At 40.2% G+C, this 17,425-nt stretch overlaps 1 long non-coding RNA gene across 1 annotated transcript in view; it reads left to right on the forward strand.

Annotated features, from left to right (window-relative positions):
* LOC120789607 overlaps positions 1–16,618 on the forward strand; it is an 18,472-nt gene extending 1,854 nt beyond the window's left edge. Inside the window, exons 2-4 of the long non-coding RNA XR_005707424.1 lie at positions 5,111–5,297; positions 11,475–11,589; positions 12,015–16,618. This is a non-coding gene — a long non-coding RNA (uncharacterized LOC120789607). The remainder of the gene's footprint in view (positions 1–5,110; positions 5,298–11,474; positions 11,590–12,014) is intronic.
* Positions 16,619–17,425: the final 807 nt, after the last annotated feature.

A 17,425-nucleotide genomic window follows, 5' to 3' on the forward strand; every position in this document is an offset into this window, starting at 1 on the left:
GGTTGAAATTATTGGCATCCCTGAATTTTAAGTACAGAATTTAGAATATCTCCAGAAATATATATGCAAATTAACTAGTTTTGTATAATCAGAATATTTAATAAATATCCAAAGTTACTGAACAACAACAAAAATGTTTTGATATACTGATATAAAGAATATAGACATAAATGTATGCTCGGCACAATTATTGGCACCCTTTTCATGAATTTAATTTAGTTTCTTAAACAACTTAAAACATACAAATTAGACTTACCTGTGCGTGATTTTTTAGTGTTCACATGACGTGAATTAACCAATGAATGATAGTTTTATTGCATAAGAAGGGGCTTCCAGGAGGTGGTGCTAAGAAGAAGCTCAACGAGAGGTTGGTTCAGAGTGTGGAAAAAATACCATGCAAGAGATCTAAAGAGCTTCAGGCTGACCTCGAGCAATCTGAAGTGGTGGTTTCAGCCTGTACAATATGCCGCACACTAAACCAAGTAGGGCTCCATGGGTGAAGGACAAGGAGGACTCCACTGTTGAAAGAAGGCACAAAAAACGTTTGCAAAACTTTCATAGATAAGCCACAGTCTTTCTGGAATAATGATCTATGGAACTAGAGCTCTTTGGCAATGCAGCGCATCGGTTTATGTATAGGTGATGAAATGAAGTACATAAGGAAAAGAACAGCCTACCTACAGTAAAACATTACAGAGGTTCTATCATGCTGTGGGGCTGCTTTGCTGCCTCTGGTACTGGAGGCATTGGACACTTCAAATCAGTGATGAAATCAGAAGATTACCAAGGCATTTTTGAGCAAAATGTGTTACCTAGTGTTGGAAAATAGGTTTGAGGTGAGGGTCTTAGGTCTCTCACCAGGACAACGACCCAAACCACACATCCAGCACTACAAAAGAATGGTTGAAAAACAAAAGATGGACTGTTTTAAACTGGCCAGCAATGAGACCTGACTTAAATCCCATTGAAAACCTTTGGAGAGAGCTGAAATCTGCCATAAGAGAGAGACTCCTGCCAACTTAAGAGCTTGAACGCAGATTAATGGAAGAGTGGCAGAAACTACCTGCAGACAGATGCAAGAAGCTCCTAGATTGCTACAAGAGATGTTTAGAGGCTGCAAAATTGTTTTTTTGTTTTTTTTGTTTGGTACATAAGTATGTGGACAGTGACACAATTTTTGTAATTTTGGCTCTGTACACTACCACAATGGATTTGAAAAGAAGCCATCAAAATTTGATACATAGTCCCTCATTTTCAGAAGCTCAAAAGTAATTGGACAATTGACAAACAATCAGTTTCATGGCCAGGTGTGGTCTGTTTCCTTGTTATCTGATTAAAAATTAAGTAGATAAATATCTGGAGTTGATTCCAAATGTTGAATTTGCATTTGGTAGCTGTTCACGGGAAATCTCAATATGCGGTCCAAAGAGATGTCGATGCAAGTGAGGGAGTCCATCATTAGGCTGGAAAAACAAACCTATTAGGAAGATAGCAGAAACTTTAGGAGTGGCCAAATCTATAATTTGGTGCCTTCTTAAAAAGAAGGAATGCATTGGTGAGCACAGCAACACCAAAATGCCTGGAAGACCGCAGAACACAACCAAAGTGGATGATCGCAGAATTCTTTCATGGGTAAAGAAAAAATCTCTTCACAACATCTAGCCAGGTTAAGAACACTCTTGAGGAGGCAGGCATATCATTGCCCAAACCTACAATGAAGACACGCCCACATTAATATAAATGTAGATAATTTTCTACAAGGTGAAAACCACTTGTAACACTCAAGAACAGAAGGACATGTAAGACTTTGCCAGAAAACATCTAAAAAGCCTGCCCAGTTCTAGAACAAAATTCTTTTTGCAGATGAAACCAAGATTAACTTGTACCAGATGATGGGAAGAGAAGATTATAAAGAAGGTAAGGAATAGCTCATGATCCAAAGCATACTGCATCAGGATGTACGTTGCCTCATGCTCACCAGTTTATTTCCTGTCCTGAATCCTGTTATTTCCAATCATGACTTTTTGAATTTCATAATTAGTAAATGTGAGGGGAGTTCTGATGGTAAACTTCCTTACATGCGTAATTCAAGTGTTTGGAAGCTTCATGTCTAGGTGCTAGCATAAATGATAACCTGATCCTAGAGGCAAGCATTCAAAAGATGAATATTTGCAATTACAGCATTCTCATTAGACCGTCTGACCTTCAAGTGAGCTCCCTCCGTATTGATCGTCCCAACACTGGCCTTTCAATGGAGATTGCTCACCACCACCACAAAAACAATAATACAGCCATTCAGTTGGACCATAATCATCTAAAGAGTAGGGCCAGGGCAATAATCTGTCCTGCGAGAGAACAGGTGATGATCAGTAGTAATGAGGAGACAGGCTTTTGAAGTGGACAGTTGCAGCCTGAAGGTAGAGGAGACAGGAAATTACAAATTGCATTAAACAGCCAAACATAAGCCAAGCCAGCATCAGAGTTTAGAATCAAAAAGAAAAGAATCAAATCAAACATGTTCAGTCCAAAGTCACTGATCTGGGTGAAACTGGAGGGAGGTAGATCAATCATTCTTTTCAAAATTGCAACACTATTTGATTAAATGAATGCAGATGATATAACAAAGTCAGCGAAAGCGCTGTAAATTTTGGAGAGGGGCTGGAAGGTAGTTGAAGTCTACAATAATTCAAAAGCTTTAATATAAAAGGTCCGCCTGCTTTTTCTGATTTATTTTGTTGTTTTGAGGGGAAAGAAATTTAAGCCAGTGTAATATGTTCACTCAAGCCTGCTGCTTTTAGTGTGGTGGGATTGTAACTTATGTAAACTTTCCAGGTCACCTCTCTATCATAAAGATGGTGATGTCATCAATTGTCTAGTTAGGCCAGGAAGTACGCCAAGCTCATACTGGGCCAGGCCAGAGCCAATCAGATATCTGTGTCTGGTAGGGCTGGTGATCTGGTCAGGAGGGGGGAATGCTTAAGAATTTTCCCCACCTGAGGCATAAACATGTTGATCTTGACCAAGGTTAACCGCAAGGCCTCTCTCAGTCAACATAAAATATGTCCTGGATCTAGAGAGATTATAATTCATATTTAACTGAAATGGTTGAGACCATTAATTTTGAGCTAGTAGTTGATTTTGTGTGTTGGTAACAATAGTTTATGAAGGTTGGTTTTAATAGTTTATAAGGACCAGGATTCTATCCTTCGTAAGCGAATAACTGAGCTTGATTTAATTGTTGATCATTTGAAAAAGTTTGGATTTTTCAGTTCTTCAAAGCTAATTAATGTTTATCTGCATCTGTTGTCAGAGCAACAAATCCTTAAATCCAAACCTGCAGAAGAGTATCTTATGACAGCTATATACAATCAGTCGCCAGTTTACTAGGTACACCTAGCTAAAACTAATGCATTCTAATCCAAGATTCCTGTAATAAATCCAACCTTAATGAGGGTTAGAATGTTCAGTTTTTGTTGAAACTGTTTTAGAGATGTGCTGATTCAACTTTATGATCATTGTGGAGAATGTATTTTATGGTGTTGTTGAACTGTACTGCATCCAAAAGTGTTTCTGTTATTAAGCTTACCTTCATTGATAAATGGTATGCAAAAAATCATATAAAAACTTTAATAGTATAACCGTCATGAAGGTAGGATTTATTGCAGCAATTCTGAATGGATTTGTTTTCTCAACTACATGTAAATCAGGGTTGGTACTTTTCTGGTCCAGAAGGAGGTGTTAATTCACTTGATGCTGTATTGTAAGAGCCAGAAACACCAGCAGCAGAAGAACTTAATTTCAGCAGTTAAGTTACAATAACAGTTTAGCTTGCATTAGCTAACAACTGTCCATAAATTAGCACACACATGAATGAATATTTATGAACTACAAGTGAGACAAAGTTTTACTGTCTTCACAGCTCTTACCGACAACAGCAACTTGAAACACTTTTGGATGCAGTACAGTTCAACAACACCATAAAATACATGACAAGTGTCAGTTAAAGGCGGAAGAAGTCCAAGGGCACCTATTGGACATGTGGGGAATGGCAAGGGCTGGTAAAGTCTGATTCATAAATATCTTTTTTTAGCTTTAAATCTGTGAATTTAAACTTGAATAGTAGCTAGGTGTTAGCTAGACTGGAAGATAACTCCAGACCCACTCGTAAAATACCAGTGCTAAAAAAGGATTAAAAACTTAACAAGGAGCCTTTAATCAAGTCTTCAAGGGGCCTCAAGTCGACATTTTCTAGACTTCCAGATAGTCCACTAATTAGCTTTTAAGAATAATAATAATAACAATAATAATGATAATAAAAGCAGAACAACTACTCTACCATGTGGGATGCACAAAATTGTTTTTAAAGACATGCATTTTTATTAATGTAGCCTGTAAGATTTCTGATAGTATTAGTGAGGTTTACCTTACCTAAACTGCCAATGTCGATACCATTTGGAACCATGCCGAAAAAACAAAACGGATCCCTATGTCCAAACGTGTCTCTTGGGGTAGTAAATAATCCCATTCCAATCTTCATTCAGGGGCCATTCTTTAGACATGGTAATACTTCCTGCAATCTCCAGGCCATCAGAGAGATTTTCTTTGTCAAACCCCCATGGTTTCTCTGCAGCTTTCAATTAAGAGTAAAACCCACTTCATACCAGACATTACACAGTGGCGCATAGGCCCTTCTGAAGCATCCAACAATTCATTCTACGCCAACTCTGACTTCATTACAACCTTTACAGCACAGCTCCTAAGGAGCTAAAAGGACAATATGCATATGTAAAATATCCTCAGAAAAGTGGCATACAGGGGACTACAATAAAAAAAAAAACACCCTGACCCTACCATCCACCATTTGATATCATCTGTGTGTGATGTTGTTATAATGATTTAGCTTTGATAAATCAGATACAGAACACAGACAAGGAGGCAGGAGCAGGGTTAAATAGGATTTATAGCAGATAGTGTGATAGACGGTAGGATAATGTTCACCAAAGTCCTTAAGGTTAAGGGGTTGCAGTTCCGCTGGTGGAGCAGGGGGAATTGAATGAGTGAGTGTTTCAGGATAGACTGATCCAGTTGGCGATTGGGGTTTGTTGCGCAGCTGGACACGTGATGAGACGATGATCTACACATAGAGCAGGAGGCCAGTCCTGAGCTGGTGGCAGAGCTGGAGTGGAGCTGGAGCTGGTGTGATCCAAACGGGAAACAGGCAACGAGAAAGGAAGGAGCTGAGGAAAGTGGCAATGAGGAAGGAGCTGGACTTGACCAGTAACTACGGCGGACTGAAGGTATGGAGCCCAGGGAAACTCAGGGTTAGACGCATACAAATACACATGAGGAACAATAGACTGGAACTTGGCTTTAACGTTTGTATCACAAGGTAGACTGAATGATCAGGCAGAGACTGCAGGGATGAGCTGGGGTTAAATAAAAAAAAAAAAAAAGATTTTAAACTGATTTTAACCCAAACCACGAAAGGAGCAAAGGACGAAGTCAGGTGATGTAGCATATAGAGCTATAAAGTCAATAATACATTACAGTAGAAAAGCAAAGTGTCAATACAGTTCCCTTAGAAATATTTCCTCTTGTTTGGTAGACTGCATTATGAGTTGTGATATCTTGTTGAAAAATTTGTTCTACTTTACTCAACCTGATGGAGCCATCTCTAGTATTGGGCTTAAATGTGTTAGGGCATTCATACAGACATATGCTTCGCATCTAAAAATATGACCCCTCTAATTCATTTGAAGGGGGAAAGTGCACTGATGCACTGGAGGGGCATCAAGAGGGGGTTGCACAAAACAACACTGTGTTGTGTGGCAATGTAGCGTAACGTCATCTGGCAAGGAATTGGCGAATCACATAATTGCAGGCGCATGCAAGCCTGTTTTTCCAACCGGGTTTCCCGGATCATATATCACTGTCACGCCAGTACATGAAACAGCTCACTCACACCAATGCCAATGTTGCCGTGGAATTCAAACTGTTTTCAGTATGATAAATCTAATGATATTAGTATGATAAATCTAATACAATCCAACACAAAAGCCCTGCAAAAACCACTAGCTTTGTGATGTTAGCTTTGTTCAGTTTCTGTGGAGAGAGTGAGATTCAACTGTTAAATTAAGGTTTTTAGCTTGTGGTGTTCTTACACTCCATTATACTAGATTACACTGTATTATACAGGTGTTGGTTATTTAGGTGTAATGCGCTTTTCAAACACAGATTTACAATAGTGTTCAACCAAAGCCTCCTATGACTCAAACTGAAAGTTAGAAACCTCACAAACTCGGCCTATTGTATTCTATTGCATTTTATTGCCCAGGTGTTTACGTTATTGCACCCACTCCCTGTGTATAAAAGATGAAGAAAAAGATGAAAGTACAGACACCACCACACAAACAACATGAAAAGCCTACCCTCATCTCCACTCTCTGAGGTCCCACTTCTTTTAGCTTCTGTCTTTAAGTTCCCAGACTCTAATAGGCTTAGAAGCCACTAGCAGTGGATTAAGGGCAGAAAGAAAGGCGAGCCACCTCGCTGTTCTCTTCTCGTTTTCGTCTTAAATGAAAGGAGGTGCAGGCTTTATCTGCGGCTCAGTAGGAAGGGGACACGGGTTCCCTGGCTGTTCATTTGAAAAGGGTGACATGCAGTGATCTAGTTCCTCTTTCCAGGTCTGTCTAATTACCGGCTTGATCAGTGGCCTGACCTTTCACATTCAGGCTGGACAAAAGAACGCGCTGCCACCTTGATAGAGCTGGATAATAAGAAGAGGATTGGGGGTAGGCAGATGTACTAATATAGTAAGAAAAAAAAGAAAGTTAAAATGGGCAGGACTGCAAGGCCTTTTGGTAATTGTGCCTTTTTACCCTTTCAGTAAGTAATGAAATTATCCATGTTCCTCTGATCTTTCTTTCTTTCTTTCTTTTTCCTTTTTCTTTGTTTTCCTCCCCTTTCTCTTTTTGTCTCGCACTTTCCTTCTTTCACCTTTTTTTGTCTTTCATCCTCTCAGCTGAATATCTTTTCTTTCACTTCATTTCTTTCTCTTTCCCTCATGGCCTTTTGTTTTTTCTTTGTCTTCCCTGTCTATCTCTAGGCCTTTCTCAATCTGAATTATTGTATGCTATTGTGTTGTTTGTTATTATGTTGTCATGGACTGTGAAATTTCATTAGTCATGGACCATATTCTCCCTCAGATCCATCCATCCAACCCAACCTCCTCCCACTGGGACTTTATTACTCTTTACTCTATGTCATCTAAGTTCCTCCTTTGCCCCTGTCATAATTACTATGCTGCTAGAGGTCACCCAACAATAAAATGTAACTACGGGTTGTAATAAACTGATTGCACAGATGACCTAAGGGCTCATTTTTTACAGGAGGACAGTCTTGATTATACGCACTGAGCACTTTATTAGGATTACCATACTAATACTGGGCAGGTCCTCCCTTTGCTCTCAAAACAGCCTCAGTTCTTCGTGGCATGGATTCCATAAAATGTTGAAAAAATTCCTTTGAGATTCTGGTTCATGTTGACATGATTGCATCACGTATTTCCTGCAGATTTGTCGGCTGCACATTCATGCTGTGAATCTCTATCACATCCAAAAAGTTTACTGTTGGATTCGGATCTTGTGACTGGGGAGGCCAATTAAGTACACTGAACAAATTATCATGTTCATGAAACCAGTTTGAGAAGAATTTTGCATTGTGACATGGTGCATTATAATGTGGGAAGTAGCAATTAGTAGATAACTAAATTGTGGCCATAAAGGATGCACATGCTCCACAACAAAACTCAAATAAGCTGTGGCATTCAAAAGATGATTGATTATTATTAAGGGGCTCAAATTGTGCCAAGAAAACATTCCCCATACCATACACCACCATCATCAGCCTGGATGGTTGACACAAGCCTGAGCCTGTGCCCACTGCAGCCTCAGATTTCTCTTCTTGGCTGACAGGAGTGGAACCCGCGGCCTTCTGCTGTTATAGCCCATTCACCTCAAGGTTTGATGTGTTGTGCATTCTGAGACGCTTTTCTACTCACCACAGTTGTAAAAAGTGGTTATCTAAGTTAATGTAGCCCTTCTGTTAGCCTCAGCCAGTCTGGCCATTCTCCTCTGATCTCTTTCATCAAAAAGGCATTTCCATCTGCACAACTGATGCTCACTGGATGTTTTTTTTCTTTTTTTGCACAATTCTGAGTAAACTCTAGAGACTGTTGTGTGTGAAAATCCCCAGGGATCAGCAATTTCTGAAATACTCAAATCAAGGGATCATTTTTTTCCCATTCTGATGTTTGATGTGAACATTAACTGAATATCCTGAGCTGTATCTGCATGCTTTTATGCATTGCACTGCTGCCACAGGAAAAATATTGTCAATTCGAAGGTGTCATAAAATTAGACATCAGACCTCAAGTCTGAGGCCTCAGGCATCAGGTCTAAGACCTCTGTATATCTGTATCTAAACAGCCATCATTTTTGTTAAACAGGCCCTATATTTACAACTGTTACAATTTTTGTTTTACAACTATTATTTTGGTACAAAAATTTACAAAAATTAACTTTTTAGATTTCAATTACAGTCCTGGTTGAAATTATTGGAATCCCTGAATTTGAAGTACGGAATTTACAGTATCTTCAGAAATAAATGCTAATTAGCCAATTTTGTAAAATGAAAATATTTTAATCAAATAAAAAAAACAAAACTTGCATAATAATGAAAAAATACAAACACAAAATGTACCCCAGACAAAATTATTGGCACCCTTCAGTAATTTGGTTGCAGAACCTTTGGCAACAATGGCAGTCTCTAAACGTTTCTTGTAACCATCTTTAAGCTTCTTGGACCTGTCTGCTGGTAGTTTCTGCCACTCTTCCATTGCTACGCATTCAAGCTTGTTTAAATTTGCAGTAGTCCTTTCTGCAATGGCAGATTTCAGCTCTCTCCAAGGTTTTAAATGTGATTTATGTCAGGACTCATTGCTGGCCAGTTTAAAACAGTCCATCTTTTCCTTTTTCAACCATTCTTTTGTGATACTGAATGTGTTATTTGGGTCATTGTCCTGCTGAAAGATCCAAGACCTTCATGCCAAACCTATTTTCTGACACTGGGTAATACATTTCGCTCTAAAATGCCTTGGTAATCTTCTGATTTCATCATTCCTTTGTTACATTCAATACCTCCATTACCAAAGTCAGCAAAGCAGCCCCACAGCATGATAGAACCTCCACCATGTTTTACTGTAGGTAGGCTGGTCTTTTCCTTATGGGCTTCATTTTGTGGCTATAAACAAACTGACACACTACTCTACTCGGTTTAATCTGTCCTTAGAACATTATCCCAGAAAGACTGTGGCTTATCTATGAAAGTTTTTGCAAATATTAGTCTTGCTTTTTTGTGCCTTTCTTCCAATAGTGGTCTCCTCCTTGGCCTTCGCCCATGGGGCCCTAATTGGTTTAGTGTGCGGCATATGGTACAGGCCGAAACCACCACTCCAGATTGCTTGAGGTCAGCCTGAAGCTCTTTAGATATCTTGTGTGGTGTTTTTTCCACAATCCGCATCAACCTTTGCAGACTTCTGCCATTGAGATTCTGCTTAGCATCACGTCCTGGAAACATCTTAACAGTCTTATGACTGTGAAACTTCTTGATAACATTACAAACTGTTGAAACAGGGATTTCAAAGATCTTTGATTGCCTTGTAGCCTTTGGGATTGTTAGGTTTTTTTGATAATAGCATTACTGATGCTCTCATACACCTCTCTTGTCTTCGAAATTGTGAAAAATAAACTGGAAACAATCAGCCCCTTTTTATGCAATAAAAGCATCATTCATTGGGTTATTCAGGTCATCAAAGGGGTGCCAATAATTTTGTCAAGCATACATTTTATGTCTATTTTTTATTTCACTATATGAAAGCATTTTTTGTTGTTGTTGTTGTTGTTGTTCAGTAACTTTGGACATTTTATTAAATATTCTGATTATAAAAATTGGTTAATTTTCATTTATTTCTGCATATATTTTAAATAATGTACTTAAAATTCAGAGGTGGCAATAATTTCAACCAGGACTATATAAATTACAGTAAAGATAACAGGTATAGCTGTTGTCCATTTCTCACAGTCAGCATGGTTGAAAGCTCAAAAAAAAAAAAGATAGTTTGTAGACCTTTGAGTTGAGATCATTTTCTCATACAATAGGAGTACATGTGCACTAAAGTGTAATCACCTGAGCCCAACTGAGCTGGTGACATGAGCAAGAATGCTGCTGTCCAGTTTACAACCAAAGCGACCAAAGATCTTTTGAGGGTGAAGAGGTGGAATATCCTTGACCGTCCAAGTTGTATTATCTCAATCTGATTGAGCATGTATGCCACTTGCTCAAAACCAGACTAAAGGCAGAGAGACCCTACAACAAAGAACAACTGAAGTGAAGGCCTGGGAGAGCATCACAAGAGAAGACATAAAGTTCCTGGTGATGTCAATTCATCAAAGACTTCAGGCAGTTGGCTACAAAGGAATTTCCACAAAATATTAAATACAATGATTAAATATTATAATACATATATAATTAAAAGTAATTTTGTCTGACTTCATGTGTATCTGTCCAATTACTTATGAATGAGACTGTCCTCCTGTAAAAAATTAGCCCATAGGTCGTCTGTGCCTGCAGCTTATTATTACCCATAATTACGTTTTATTGTTAGTTAACCTCTAGGTTGTAGAGCAAAGGAGGAAGTTTGGTGACATGTATGAGTGACAAAATCCATGTTAGGGGGAGGTTGGGGTGGACGGATGGGTGGACAAAACAAATGATGTTGCCATTGAAGACTGATGTTGCTATTGTAACCATGGTGGTGAAGGCCCAGTATTCCTGTCGCTGTTTCAGGAGCGGTTTTTTGTTGTTTTTTTTTTTTTGTTTGTTTGTTTGTTTTTCCCTGAAGAGAGTGTCAGTGTTTCAGTGATGTAAGAATCATGTCGATGGAACATTCTGAGCCTAAGTTCTGTCAAAACATGTACTGATAGAGCAAAATTAATAGAGCTAATATTCATGTTTTTTTTTGTTTTTTTTTTGGTTTTTTTTTACTACTTAGGACTAAACATCTGGAGTTTTGAAACAGTTCCCATCATTTCTTGGGTGATACAAAGACTGCAGACAGAAGTTCATAAATGTAAATGGTAAATTACTGTTTATTAAAGTAGTTTTCCTTTAAATAAATCAAAGAATGTTCAGACTCAAAGAAAATATTATTATGGAATTGCACTCTCAGTGAAATTATTCCCAATGGTTGATTTAAATAGGGCTATGCTTGCTACAGCTTCTCTTTTTGCAGTGACACCACTCTTAAGCCAGTGGGTGAAAATGACTTGATTTACCATACCTTGTTAAGAGGTCAGCGTTTTAAGAATAATGTATGTGTGATTCTTGTACGTTTATTTTTTTAAATCGTTCTCAAGTCCTTCTTCTAGGATTCCTTGAAGCCCAGTCTGAACCTGTGTAGTCGCCTGAGATTGTCTGCACAATCTTTCATCCTATTAGAGAGAGGACAGTTGCTGGTGTGGGTCCCAGGCAGTGAGTACAACACACATGCCCATACGCACACAGCCACATATAACACATGCACCATGTTTTACATTGTCATTTTTGTAGCAGTTACCATAGAACTAAGCAAAGCTCTCCCAAATCCTCTGACAGGAAGCAGTACATTGATTATCTCTTTAAGCTGCATTGTGAGGCGCACACACACATCATTGTCATTCAACACGGTGATCAGAAATCAAAATCTGCAGATGATCAAATAAGTGCAGCATGGAGCAGTTCAAAAACACGTAGCCTGATGGTAAGAAGCTGCCATCAGGGATAACTAATGGCAGATTCTTAGCATGAAGGACGGCCCCTTGGCTGTGTGCAGATCATCTCTGATAGTGATGTACCACAGGGAAATGCAGAACAGCATCTCTTTCAAGTGTGTTTTTGTCACTGTACCACCCCCTCAGCCCCCTGCTCCCTCCAGATTCTGCCATTCCACCTCTCCTTCCCACAAGAAAACAAGCACTGGTTGTAACATTAGCTCATGTTTGCTGGATCAAAGAGTCCCTCCCTCCGTTTCCTCAACACCGTCATCAGGAAGTAAATCATGGTTTGACACTATTCAGTATTGGTGACATCGGGAATAAGTTATCATCTCTTTGCTGTTTGCCTGGGCAGCAGAAAAACAAGGCAGCAATTCATGATAAACAAGAAGAGAAGGATGTCTTAAATGGGTGTGGGTGACAGACACCTTACCCTGACCTGAACCTATACCATAACACAGGCTCTGCATCAGGAATATCAATGCAGAACCAGACACTGCCATTCCATCATTGGTTATGACAGAAAGATAAGAGATGGATGTAATGCTCCCACTGTGGCAGAGAGGGGACAAAAACACATAGCTCAATACAGTCCAGGAACAGACTTTTTTTGAAATGAAAACTCAATGGGTTGTTTACCGGGGTTGTTTAAAGACAGTGATGCAATCTTTTGCAGTGATGCATTTTTCCTTGTAAATCTCGGTATGGATCCTTGAAAGAATCCTTAAAATATCCCCTATCTCTTATTCTTCACACTGATATTCCTGTAAATAAACAGGGAATGCCTTATAGATGGTGTACATTTTCAGGGTCTCTTCCATTGTATAACTGATAGGAATACGCAAATAGCAAATAAAGTCACAAGAATTTTAAAACAGACCAACGAAGTGAATTGCCTCATTAGCTCTCCATGACTCAGTCAGTATAGTCTGTTCAGGACTGTCTTCCCAAAAAATTACAGCATCAAATGATCAGTGTGTTCAAAACCAAATCACAATCGTTGGTGACATTTAACTGACAAACACCTCCAGTGGCTGTGTGGATTATTACTATAGTCTGTTGGTAGCAAAGGTGGGAGTAGTGTAACACCATAATAGCTCTCTTACTCTCAGGGATTATGTCACGGTGTAAAAGTGGTTGACAAAGTGTGCAACTTTGTCTCAAGAGACTACTGTTCATTTTCAATTTTCCAAACAAAACTTTTGTTACTTTTAACCATGATGCCAATCATTCCCTAACCTTAACTATATATGTAGTTGAATCCTATAGGTGCTAAATACACTCATGAGGACTCTATTATGAAAACCTGTACACCTGTTTATTCATGCAATTATCCAAGCAGTTGGAAGAGTGGAAAGGTGTCACGGTTTGGATGGGTGCTAACACTTTGAGGGTCATTAGAGTGACAAGTGAGTCATTGACCCACCCTGCCATCATGTGAGTTGTTTAGGTCACCAGTCCCCAACCCCCGGGCCGGTCCGCGGGTCGTTTGGTAACGGGCCGCACAGAAAGAATAAATAACTTACATTATTTCCGTTTTATTTATTTTCCAAGTCTGAACAATCTTTTATTTTGAAAAATGATAATCTAAATGATAATTGAAAATTCTCTACGTTACATCCGTCTGTTCTTCACTCACTCTTGACGCATGTCAAGATGCTTGTCTCGATCACGTGACGGAACGCTAATATTAAACCCACAAGCTAGCAAAATGAGTGAAAAACAGACGTTGTTGGAAAGTTTCTTTACAAAGGGGAAAAGGCCCAGTAAGGAGACAGAAGAAGAGCCTATGACCACTAAGAAGAAGAGAGCTGCATTTAACAGACAATACCAAGAGAAGTACGTAAAATATGGATTTATCACGAAAGGAGATTCCCGCGTACCAAGCCAACTCTGCATTATATGCGGCGCCTGTCTCTCCAACGAGGCAATGAAGCCCTCAAAACTGCTTCGCCACTTGGAGACCAAGCACCCTGCATTAAAAAACAAACCTTTGGAGTATTTTGAAAGGAAAAAGCGGGAACAAAAATGACAGAAGCAGTTACTGAGGGCTTCCACATCAACAAATGCAAGTGCACTGAGAGCGTCATACTTGGTGGCTAACCGTATTGCTAAGGCTAAAAAGACATTCACTATTGGTGAAGAACTGATCCTTCCCACCACTAAAGACATTTGCTGTGAACTTTTCGGAGAGGCTGCGGCTAAAAAGATAGCACAGGTGCATCTGTCGGCTAGCAGCGTCTCTCAGCGCATTGAGGACATAGCAGAGGACATTGAGACCCAGCTGTTGGAGAGGATTAATACGTCACCGTGGTACGCACTGCAGGTTGACGAGTCTACAGATGTGGACAACAAGGCAATGCTACTTGTTTATGTGCTATCGATACCTTTACCAGGAGAATGTGCATGAGGACATGTTGTGTGCACTATCGTTGACAACCAAAACCACAGCCGCAGAACTATTCAAGTTGCTAAATGATTATGTGTCAGGAAAACTTAAATGGTCTTTTTGTGTCGGCATCTGCACAGACGAAGCTGCTGCAACGACCGGACGGCTGTCTGGTTTAACGGCTTGGATTAAGGAGGTTGCACCTGAATGTGAATCTACACATTGTGTCATTCACAGAGAAATGCTAGCTAGCCGAAAAATGCCACCGGAATTTAACAGCGTATTGAATGATGTTAAAGTTATTAACCACATCAAAGCACACGCCCTTAACTCGTGCCTATAAGAGCAACTTTATGATGAGATGAACGCGGAGCACAGATGCCTTCTTACACACAGAGATCAGATGGTTATCCCGAGGGAGATCGCTGGCCAGAGTGTTTGAGTTACGAGAGCCGCTGCAGAGATTTCTCTCAGAAAAGAAGTCACCACTAGCAGCACATTTCAGTGACAAGGAGTGACTCGCAAAACTCGCTTACTTGTGCGACATATTCAGCCTGCTCAATGAACTCAATGTGTCCCTTCAGGGGAAAATGACAACTGTCTTCAAGTTGGCAGATAGAGTAGCTGCATTTAAAGCCAAACTGGATTTGTGGAGACGACGCGTGAACAGAGGCATATTTGACATGTTTCAAACATTGGCGGGGATTTTGGAAGAAACTCAGCTGGAGCAGTCCTTCTCCCAGCTGCTGCATGATCACCTGGCTTTGCTTTTAAAAGGGTTTGAGCGCTACTTCTCAACCACAGAAGACCCACAAACTGACAAGGAATGGATCCGCGACCCATTTGTCAATAAACCAGGTGAATCGAGCATGTCTGTGCAAGAAGAAGATCAGCTGCTGGGGATCACACATGACAGCCTTAAAAGTCTGTTCGAGACATCAACTCTGCCGGTATTCTGGATGAAAGTCATGGCAGAATACCCTGAGATTGCCACAACAGCACTGAAAACCCTGCTGCCATTCCCAACATCATAACTATGTGAAGCGGGCTTTTCTGCAGTCACAGCAACCAAAACAAAATTACGGAGTAGACTGGACATAAGCAACAAACTTCGGGTGTCATTGTCGCCCATTACCCCTAGATGGGACCGTCTTGTTGCAGAGAAACAAGCTCAGGGCTCTCATTGATTTAGCGTTATGTTGAGTTATATTTTTCGTATACTTCATATTTGTTTTGTGGCGTATCTTATTTTGAAGGCATGTTCAAGTGTTACCATAGCGACCAGAGAGGATGTTACTCTTGTTATGTTGTTGGCGCATGTCAGGAGGACGCTGCTAATAAAGTTACATACAAGTACACAGTGGATTCACGTTTATTATTATATTTACAAAATACCACATGTTTTGTGTTGGTCGTATCATTTTATTTTGTTGTATTTATCCGCCACACCTTGAAGGCCGGTCCGTGAAAACAATGTTTACATTAAACCGGTCCGTGGCTCAAAAAAAGTTGGGGACCCCTGGTTTAGGTCACATGAGTCCCGGTGTGGATGGGTGTTCAGCTGTTTTGGGAGTGAACTCACTGGTGTCACCAATTGTGGCTAATCTCTACATGGAAGAGGTAGACAGCAGAGCCCTGACCTCTTTTCCAGCAGCTGCCCCCAGCCACTAGTTTAGGTATGTGGATGACACCTGCATCAAAATCGAAACCCATGAAGTTGAATCCTTCACTGAACACATCAATGCAGTGGACAGCAACATCAAGTTCACTCGTGAGGATGTCAGTGGAAATAGCCTAGCCTTCTTGGAATGTGTGTTGCACATCGAGAGTGACAGAAGCCTCAACAATGAAGTATACCAGAAACCCACACACACAGATCAATACCTACTGTTTGACTCTCATCACCCACTGGAGCACAATCTGGGGGTCATCAGAACCCTACAGCATCGGGCTCAGAATGTTCCAACAAGGTCAGAGAGGAAAGAGAAGGAACATAAACGCATCAAGGAAGCACTTAGAGCCTGTGGTTACCCCAACTGGGCCTTTGTCAGAACTACTAAAAAATGCAGAACAGACAAAGAAGAAAACTGCACGAAACAAAACATCATTTTCATTCCCTACAGTGCTGGATTATCTGAAAAACTCAGTAGAATCTTCTACAAACATAACATCCCTGTGCATTTCAAGCCCAGTAACACTCTGGGGTAAAAACCTGTCCACCCTAAGGACAAAATACCCAGGTACAAGCAGAACAACGTAGTTTACGCAGTCCAATACAACAAGGAATGCACAGACCTGTACATTGGGGAAACTAAACAACTGCTAGATAAGTGCTTGGCACAACACAGGAGAGCCAGTTCCTCAGGTCAGGACTCAGCAGTCAACCTGCATCTTAAGGACAAAGGACACTCTTTTCAGGACAGTGATGTACACATTTTGGACAGAGAAGACCGATGGTTTGAAAGAGAAGTGAAAGAAGCCATCTTTGTCAATCTGGAACAACCGTCACTAAACAGAGGAGGTGATCTGAGACACCACCTACAAGACGGCTGAACACCCATCAACACTGGGACCCATTTGACCTCAACGACTCACTTGTTACCCTAACAACCCTCAAGGTGTTAGCACCCATCCACACCTTGACCGATGTGATCCTAACGCCTCACATGATGAGCGGGAGGTACAACGACCCATGTGACCTCAGCGACTCACAAGTGTTGCTGATCTCACCAGAAGATAAATACCTGGAACTCCCCACTAGCCAGTTAGAACTGAAGAAGCCTTTTGTATGAGAGGAGAAACATCTTCAAGAACTTCAAGCAAGTACAGTTGACTTTGCATTGCACTTACTGAATTATAGTAACATGATAGTATTTGCATAACTTTGTAACATATTACCCCAATACTGTTAAAATGTATACCAAGAGAAGAACATCATAAGCCATCTATGACAGGACAATGTTTCAATATTATTTCTGTTAAAGAACTACTTCAAAAATCTGGTAAATATGCTAATTTGCTTTTGGTCCCAAGAGTGAGATGAGACAAATATCAATCTTGACTGGATTCAAGATGTGGTTAGCATAATTTAGCATAAAGACTGGAACCAGGGGATAACAGCTAGCCTGGCTCTGTCCAAAGTTGAAAAATACACCTACAACACTAC

This window comes from Xiphias gladius, chromosome 5 (assembly GCF_016859285.1).
Source record: "Xiphias gladius isolate SHS-SW01 ecotype Sanya breed wild chromosome 5, ASM1685928v1, whole genome shotgun sequence".
In the NCBI taxonomy this organism is placed as follows: domain Eukaryota; kingdom Metazoa; phylum Chordata; class Actinopteri; order Istiophoriformes; family Xiphiidae; genus Xiphias; species Xiphias gladius.